Here is a 10,182-nt window from a genome sequence, read left to right on the forward strand (position 1 = left end):
AATCGTGATTTGGAAATTGAGAGAATAGCGATAGAGTTTTTTTTAATTTGGATGAGAGAGAATAGATTATTTTTTAACAACTAAAGAAATTTAAAAAAAAGTCAAAAATAATATTTAATAATATAATTAAGTCAATTGGAATTAGCATAATATTATACAAATCATAATTACGCCTGCTACTTAGTAGGCATTGCATTAAAAAATCTGTTGCTGCCAGCAAAGGTCGAACCCGCGACCTTAGGGCCACTAAAACCGCGTGTTACCACTTGCACTAGACTAAGTTACTCAGACTCTTCACTTTCAGTACCGCACCCGTATCCACACGACTTGAGTGTGGGTATGGGTGTGAGATCCGAACCCGATCTGGTCAATTGATTGTGGATGTTTGGCCAAAATTGACTTGGAAAGTCCGGACAAATTTAAGAAATTCTGTTATTAAAACAAAAGATAAGGTGAAATTGAAGAAAATATAATACCTTTGTATATACAAATTTTTATGTTATTGCTTTTCTTTTGATCTCCTTTCAAGACTTTCTTCTTGAACAATATTTTCTCCTTAAGTTTTCCACATAATATCTCATAATTTTATGTTTTATAACTCTATTTTTAGATATTTAAATTATTTTTCGCTGAATCCCCGCACCTGTATCCATCCCTAGATAAATATCCCCGAATCTTTAAATTGAGATCTTGAAGGAACCGACCTCTAGATCCGTACCCGTATCGGACACCCGCACCCGAGTCCAAGCAACTTAGGCACTAGATATCACTTTGTTTTAAAAGGTCACAAGTTTATTATTTGAATATATAGTGTATATTGCTTTAAAAAAAAAACCGCACCCGAGTCCGAGCAACTTAGGAACTAGATATCACTTTGGTGTAAAGGGTGACAAGTTTATTATTTGAAAATATCAGTGTATATTGCTTTAAAAAAACTTTTACTGCCAACAAAGATCGAACTCGCGATCATTGGGCCACTAAAAAGGCACCTTACCACTTGCATTAGAAATTACTTTGGTATTGTGGGTGGCAGGTTTATTATTTGAATATATCAGTGTATATATATATCTATATATACAGAGAATTTTCATCGAAGTTTGCGAGTGACGTGCCGCTCTCACGGGCCTTAATAGATCTGCCCCGAGTCCGAGCAACACAAAACCTAACCATTCTCTCATTTCTTTACTAACTTGATAATGATGGGCCAACAACCTTTTTTTGTTTTTACTTTTTGACATTAAACTTTTACCTTAGAGTAAAGATCATTTTTTTGTATCCTCTTCCAAACTAGAAAATTTTTAAAGAATTACTATAGATATGGTTTTGATGGTTCTTCTTTTTGTAGGTTTTGATGTATACTAATGTAGTGCTTTTATGACTCTCTCTCATGAAACACTATGAGCACCGGACAACACATTTGTTAGCTTGTGTTTTAATTATTTCTCATATTTGAAACCACAAGATAGTTGTGTATTGTATAAGTTAAAACCTCAAGAGAAGTTTGTGAAATTTCCCATAACCAAAATGGTACAAAAAGTGTATAGTCTTTCATGTTGGGATCAGTTGGCCCAAAGATACTCTTACATGGTGTGATATTGTCTACTTTGGGCAAGTCTGTACGGTTTTTCACAAAAGACCTCACATTATATGTAGCTTCCCAGTCTATTTAGCTACTAATGTGGACTTTTGTTTTCACAACCAACAAGAAGCATAATAGCTGCTTACGGTAGGTAATGAAAGACATGAACAGAAATGTGCTCGTAACTAATGAAACTAATACTCCAAGAGCTTGGTTAACTTGCAGGAAAATGGCTCAAAATGACATAAACGATGTGTTAGATTATCTAAGAAGGATCAAGAGAGGAGACAATCTGAATAGCATCAAGATTATTGATCAAATTGAAACACTTGAGCCTATGTTTATTGAAGTCTTCAAAGTTGTCAACGGGTGTGTGTCAGCTTCTCCAAAAGTAGAATTAACATTGTTGGAATTCATTCAAGGTAATACCAGTTTAAGGTACAATTATGAGTTGAATGATTCAAATCTGTCAGAATATATGGATTGCCTCAACAAGAACCTAAATGATTACCTGATGATGTGCCTGGAATGGGGTAGGTCTAACCATTCTTTGCCGAGTGAAGAAATCCTTGAGACAAATCGATTTATAAAGCAACTGAAAATTGTTCAAAAGAAAATGAGATTTTTGAGATACTTATATGTCTCAGAGATAAATGGTTACATTGACCATGAGAAGCTGGAAAGTCTGGAAACTCGAATTCAGTTCGTGGCTGGCAATGTGGGACAATTCTGTCTTGCTCTTTCAGTCGTAGGCGATAAAGATGATATCTTCAGTAAACCTCCTTATCTATTATGCTTGATTGTGTTAGTGGAGCTGGAAATGAAGAAGATTTTTCTTGGTGAACTAAAGACTTCAAAGTTTACTCAATCAAGAACTTTCAAGGACAAGAAACTACCAAAAGGGTTTTCACATCATCTCTGCAGTCTGCTGGTGCATCTCAGAAACAAAAAGCTTGAGAATTTTCCTAATAGTGTTTCTTCTAGAAATATTGATGTGGCAATAGAGTTCTTGTTGGTTTCCTTAATGATGATGGGTTAAATCATGTTATTAATGGTAACTTGTTAAATGAGGTTGGAGCTATAGTGGGTGATGTTCTATATGTAATTCAAAAACTTCTTCCTACATCTATAAACAAAGATGACACTAGCAAAATAAATATTTGTTCGATACAGATATTGGACAAAACTGAACATCTGAAGGCACAAGTTGAGAAGTACTACAAATCATCAAAATTCACTCGTCTCAGTTTCCCATTGTTGGTGGTTTGAGATTTCTGGATTCTCTTTTAGGGAAATTGAATGATATGTTGAAATTTGAATCAGGTTTGGTTTTCATGATGAGACCTCATATAGCTATTTTGGAGAAAGAGATATCATCTTTATCATCCATTTTCAGAGATGTTGCGCAGATGCATCATGAACATAAAATTCTTAAAGATATTCGAAGGCATACAATCAATTTGGCATATGAAGCTGAAGTTGCCATTGACTCTATTCTTGCTCAGTATAATGCTTTTTGGCATATCTTTTGCTCACTTCCTACAATCTTAAAAGAGATCATGAACAGTGGTCGGTGGACGTTGCTGTTAAGCCTTGTTATGGCGTAGCACCATCTAAGTATCTGCCAACTCAACATAGCAATCCATTGACTGATGAGGAGATAGTGGGTTTTGGGAGTGACACAGAAAAATTGGTTCAACATATAGTTAGAGGTACAAATGATCTAGATGTCGTCCCAATAGTAGGCATGGGGGACAAGAGAAAATGACGATTGCTAGAAAGGTGTACAACAGTGACATGATTGTTTTTCGCTTCGATGTTCGAGCATGGTGCTTCATTTCTCAATCATATAAACTGAGAGAGTTATTACAACAGATTTTTAGTCAAGTTACTGGTTCAAAGGATAACGGAGATAAGGATGACGTTCTTGCTGACAAGTTGAGGAAAAGCCTAATGGGAAAGAGATATCTCATTGTATTGGATGATATGTGGGATGGTATGGCATGGGATGACTTATGCCTTTGTTTCCCTGATTTTGGAAATAGAAGCAGAATTGTGGTAACAACTTGACTTGAGAAAGTGGGTGAACATGTCAAGCGCTATACTGATGTTTGTTTCCTTCCATTCCTAACACCTGACGAGAGTTGCGAATTGTTGCAGATAAAAGTGTTTCAAAAGGAAGATTGCCCACCTGAACTACAAGATGTGTGTCTAGTAGTTGCAGTCAAATGCAAAGGACTACGTCTAGTAATTATTTTGGTAGCTGGAATAATCAAAAGGAAAAAAATGGAATCCTCTTGGTGGCATGAGGTAATATAGTCTTTCGACTATGCAATTAAGTTATCATAACTTTCCTGATTATTTAAAGCCTTGCCTTCTTTACATGGGCATGTTTCCGTAGGACGCAAGAATTCCGTTGTCTAAACTCATAAATTTGTGGGTTGCGGAAGGTTTCGTGCAAAACATTGAATCTAGGTCTTTGGAAGAGACAGCAGAAGATTACTTGATGGATCTCATTAGCAGTAACGTGAATGATTTCAAGGAGAAGATATAATGGTAAAGTCAAAGACTGCCAGGTTCATGATGTAGTGCTTCACTTTTGCTTGGAGCGGAGTAGAGAAGAAAACTTCATGACGGTAGTGAAGGGGCATTATAGAGAGTTTCAGCCTTCCCGTTGGAAGGAAAGTCGAGTTAGCTTTAGTTTCAGTAATGAGCTTTCCACATTTGCATCTCTGGGCTCCAAAATACAGAAGTCTTTCCACCAATGCTTGAGATCATTGATAACGATCAATCGAGGAGAATCTTACGACTTGAATCAGTGTGGTAAATTGAGACTTCTTAAGGTCTTGGATTTGAGTTCTTGTAGTGTTGGTGCTTTGTCGTCAGCTGCATTGAAACCACTAATTCATCTGAAGTACCTTGCAGTCAGAACAGATAATTCAATTTTCATCCAAAATCACATCTTCCACGTCTTGAATCTTTACTAGTGGTAAGCTCTTATTATAAAACTGTAGTGTTTCCCACAATTTTTTGGAAAATGGATTTATTAAGAAATGTTAAAATTACTAGAGCTGAATTTGATTTGGAAGAGGACAAGCAGATGATCTTTAAAGAATCCTCTAAGTTGGAAAATTTGAGGATATTAAGGGGAGTTGATTTTCAAGTTGACCAAACTGATAGTGTGGCTGTGTTATTAGGGAGGTGTCCTAATCTTGAAGAACTTGACATTAGGTTTAAGGACAATGAAGGTTCTACAGAGATATGTCCCAAATTGGAGAGTATTTCCCAGCTTCAAATATTTCGCCTTTCCTTTCAGTGCCCCCAAATTGTATCGGGGTTACACTTGTCTTCAAATTTAAAGAAGTTGGAACTAAGCAGGATTCGTATAGGAAGCATGATTTCCTACATTGCAGGACTACCAAGTCTGGAGTATCTCAAATTAAGTGAGCTATATTTTATTCAGTCAGAAGAGTGGTGCCATGGAGATATCACATTCCATAATCTTAAGTTCTTGAAACTGGCGTTCTTATTTATCTCAAGGTGGGATGCCTCAGAGGAATCTTTTCCCCTGCTTGAAACACTTGCTATAAGAGAGTGTCACAAGCTCGAGGAGATCTCCCGCAGCTTTGCAGATATTCCAACACTGAAAAAGATTAAGTTGATTAACTGCAAGAATGAATCTCTGGAGGCTTCAGCTGTGAATATTAAGCAAGAAGTCACAGATATTGAAGGATGTGACCGTATTGACATCATTATTGGAGTAAGTAGAAACTAACTTCTATGTGCTTTTTTTGATTATCTACGTGCATCTAATGTGCAAACAACATCTTCAATACAGGATATGTGGGGAAATCTAAAGAAGCTGTGAGTCAAGCACGTGCGTGTAACAACAACATGCTATCCTGTTAGTTTTTTCGTGCTGCTTGTTTTACTATTTCAATTAGAAGCTTGATTTCTCTTAATTTCTCCATGCCGATCTCAAACTAACAAGGATGTGTTTGAATTTGACAACAACAGCAAAAGCGCATGCAGGGTGAACGGAGTTCTTTCTAAGCTAATCGTTGTAGCCATGCCCATGCTGAAGTCTTCTGTAGCTAGTTGAAATATCCATCCACTTACATTGTAACACTACTACTGAGTGCTAAGTTTCGATTGATCAACTGGGACACATGCCCTCCTTTTCTGTATGTTATAGATGATTGGAGACCTATATATATCAGACCGTTTTTCAGTGTGATTTCTTGCTGCCATGTATAAACATCATACCTTTCTTATGCAGCTTCAGAATTTTAGACAGCAGACAAATCATTGTTTCTATAATTTGATGGTTGTTTATACCCTTTGTTTTTATCCCTTCATCTTACACCTTTTATGCATCACCTGGCTGATTTACAAATGTTATTTTTTTGGTTGAATCTTACACCTTCCAAGTCCCAATTATCAGCCGAATAATTTATAATTTTAGCAGCATAGAGAACTGAGGTTAATTTAAAGGCGATATTTGCAGTTACAAAAGCTGATGTGACAGTAGATTCAAAGGTTTTGATGAGTGCAAGGCCTTTTGATTTAGGCCCTGATGCTTAATACCAGATATTTTGGAACCATCCATCTTTGATGTTATTCTCTTATAACTTTTCTTAGTATATAGCTACAAGGAAGTGTAAATCTGATCGAGATTGCATTCCTTGCGATTAACTTAGGAGTCACGAAAGAGACAAAGTGAAACATGCAATTGAAAATCTAGGTGAGTGCCACTATCTTTGATCTCACTGAAAGATGAAGGCTCATTGGTGGTTCATGTTAAATGTTTGACCACTTAGCCTTTTTTTCATGCCTCATTGGTGGTTCACTAGCTACAGCTTCTTTTTAGATCTGTTCTACTGCATCACTAGCTTGTATAGTAGGACTTTTGAATAGCTTCCAATTTCTAGCATGCCAAGTATGGTATACCAGCCCACTTATCTTTGCAGCAACTGCTTCCTTCGTAATTTTTTCCAGTGCCTTCTCTTCGCTGCTTGTTATTTTGAATTATTGTAATTTGGTGGTTCCATCAAATTCTTTTGTGTGGCAGCTATTGAATTCTTTTTACGACTGCCCCTCGTTATTGTATCTGCTGCATGTATTGTTCTTCTTTCTTCTTTCATGTATTTGACAGTTGACAGTAGCTAGGAGACAAGATTGTGGCACCCGAATTCCAAGAGCCGTGACAGAAACTTAACCGATGTTCACATTGGTCCTTTGCACTGACAATCAGATCTGCGTTTTACTTGATTCTCCAATAGGAAGGTCAGTACTGCTGCATCCCCCATGATCTTTCTATCTTTTTGGTAAGCAAGAATGTTAAAAATCATTAGGGTGATTTTGCTACAAGGATAAGGTAAATATAGATCATGGAGAAAATCAATCATCGGAAAGACTGGCGAGCATACACATTTGATATCCGTCCTTTTTTATTGTATATTATGGAATAATTAGACATTGCTCTCAAAGACAACTACGAAGTTGATGTCTTTTTCCTCCAAAGCAATCAATAGGAATGAAGTACTATAATATATTAATAAAACTGCTTTATTAAAGCACTAGTTGTTGGTTACCTACCAATAATAAGAACAGATTAATAATGCAGTAATTCAGAGCTGATATAATACATACTACTGTTTGTTTGTGCCATTGACTACTCAAATTATTGCTTGATACGTAAAAGATTTTGATGTAAAGTCTTAGACATTTAAAGTTTTTTTGTTACTTAGTGCTTTATGTCAAAGTCTTCATTTAAAGTTTTTTTGTTACTTAGTAATTTATGTCAAAGTCTTCTTTTAAAAAGATGAAGACTTTTTTGTAAGTATTACTCTCTGTACTACACAGCACCTTGTGGCAGATAGTATTAGAATCTACGGCCAATTGATTAACAACCGAGCACTCTACTACTGAGGAACAACCAATGATTTGATCAGTTAAGATTAAGGTGAGTTTTGTTGATCCATAATATATTTTCATACCTCCAAGAAAATTTTATCCTCTTACTCCCTCTATTTCAATTTGTTTGTTCACTTTCTTTTTAGTCCGTTTCAATTTTATTCTTTTTTGTCGATAAGGACGTTGCTCGGATGGTAAGCGCCCTCTACCTCTAACCCTGGGGTTGTGAGTTTGAGCCACCAAGGAAGCAAAAAAGGTTGGAGCTCCTAGGGAGGTGTTAAAAAAGTCTCTTTTCCTTTTTTGCAATTCTTTGATTTCAACTTTTCATACATGTATAAGACCACAAGATTAAAGGATAATTTGATATATTTTACAAATCATTAGTTTAAGACCACATGATTCAGAGTTTTCTTTACCTTCTTAAATTCCATTCCAAGTCAATCATATTGTGGGAGTAATATATATCTTGTTGGAGCATGTGAATTTGAGCGTGAAGTTCTTCCTTACGTTGAGTTCCCACATCGATTCTTTAGGGAGGGATTATCTCTTTATATGGTCTTTGGGTGAATCTTTACCTTTTGTACTACCTTTTAGGATTGACTTAGACCTATGGCCCATTTTCTTATTATGGTATGTCAAAGTCAGGCTTATCGCTATCCTTTGTTTACAATGTTAGGCCCCATATACATGCTTAAGTTGGAAGGCCTTTTGAGATTGTGTTAGACCCACAATCTATTCTTTTATAATTTTGTCATGTTATTGTGATGTTAATGTTTACCTACTACTGATCTTGTAGATAGTTTCCTCCTACAACTTTATCTTTTGCAGCTACTTCTTGGATAAAACTTTTCCTACTTTCACTTGAGTATTTTATATGAGTGATTTTTTCCTTTATGTTAGCGGGGCAGGTTTCGGATCTCGGGACTTAATAGCTTTGTTACATAAAAGGGAGACATATATAGGTATTATTCGAAAAAGTTTAATAGCATGCAAAGTTAAATACATGCATTGAATCATAAGCATTATAAGAAACATAAGTTAGTTTCGTTAAGGGTCAACCTCGTCCATTTCTTGGTTACGAATCTATTAAAGAAAGATAGCTCGTAAAATATTTGACTATCGCAGCAGAGATATGGCAATAAGTCAAAACGTCAAGGGATGTTTGACGATGCACTGAGGTACTTGGTTAGGTTTGACACTTTCTCCACAGAAAGAATTAATATCCTGCGGAAGACAGATAAATGCTTAAGAAAAGTCACAATCATTCAAAACAAAATGAGATTTATAAGATACTTATATGGTGCTGAGATAAATGGTTATGTCGACCATGAGAAGCTGGAAGGTCTAGATACCCTTATTTAAGTTTCTTGCTGACAATGTCGGACGGTTCTGTCTTCCTATTTCGCTTAATGAGGATGGAGCTGATACATTTAATATCAAGAGTAAGCCTCCTTATCTACTATTTCTGGTTGTGCTGGTGGAGCTGGAAATGAAGAATATTTTTCTCTGTGAACTTAAGGCCTCAAAGTTTATTCAATCAAGAACTTTCAAGGACAAGAAATTACCAAAAGGATTTTTACATCATCTCCATAGACTGCTTGTGTATCTTAGAAATAAAAACCTTGACAACCTTCCGGCTAATGTTTCTGCTCGAAAATTTGATGTGGCAATAGAGTTCTTGTTGGTCTTTCTCAGTGATGTGCCAAATCATGTTATCAGTGAGATGAGGTTGAATGAAGTCTTAGCACAGATTGGAGTTCTTGTGGGGGGACATACTTTGGGTAATTCAAATGCAGCTTCTTGCAGATGATGCTAGCAAGATTGATCTTAGCACCATAAAGATATTGGATAAAATTGAAGATCTAAAGGCACAAGTGCAGGAGAGGTACTACCAGTCCTTAGAATACAGTCCATTTCAGTTTCCTACAACTGGAGGATTGAGCTTTTTGGATTCTCACTTAAGGAAAAATTCAACGAGATGTCGGAATATGAATCAGGTTTTGCTATATGTAGTTTTGATGATGAGCAGCTAAACTACAAGAACTACAAGGGACCAGGTCTCTGGACGTACAAAGTACAGTACACCTGGCACATGGTATCTGCACAACTTTGTCCTCTTGTGTAACAAACTTGATGGTGCTATTTTTTACCTACTTGGATAGCGGTCCAATGATATTTCAGCCATAGTCATCACCCAACTATAAAAAGAAGGAGACGTCTCTTCAACAAATGGTTTTTTGCAATTCAAAAGAGTGAAGTGAGGCAGGAAAAACCCAGTTCCAAAACTTCTCAAGTTCATAGCTAATTATATGAGCTCAAATTGAAACTGTTCTTAAGTGCTGATTTGTAAAAGAACTACTCATGTTATGTAGTGTTTTCTTTTTAAAGTGTTGCTTAGGTAGAGTTATCTAAGCATTGTTGTTGATTAGAGATAATCAGTAGAGAAAGTCCTTGTTAAAGTTACCAAAATGAGCTTCCAGTTATCGGTGTTAAGTGGGCTGGGCCAGGTTAACAAATTTAACCGGGTTGTGGGCCGATCCGGATCCGGGCCTGATTAAACGGGCTGGGCCGGTTCCAGGCCCAACAGTAAAAAATTTTAAAACAACCCTAAACCGGCCCACTTAACCCAACCCGGTCCAACCCACCTAACCCCGGTCAAAACCGGTTAAAAATCCGATCAAAATCGG

The 10,182-nt window shown here is 36.5% G+C and overlaps 1 pseudogene; it reads left to right on the forward strand.

Moving 5' to 3' along the window:
• The first annotated feature begins 575 nt into the window (after positions 1-575).
• On the forward strand, positions 576-9,920 carry LOC107863861 (annotated as a pseudogene).
• Positions 9,921-10,182: the final 262 nt, after the last annotated feature.

This window comes from Capsicum annuum, chromosome 3 (genome assembly GCF_002878395.1).
Source record: "Capsicum annuum cultivar UCD-10X-F1 chromosome 3, UCD10Xv1.1, whole genome shotgun sequence".
Classification (NCBI taxonomy): domain Eukaryota; kingdom Viridiplantae; phylum Streptophyta; class Magnoliopsida; order Solanales; family Solanaceae; genus Capsicum; species Capsicum annuum.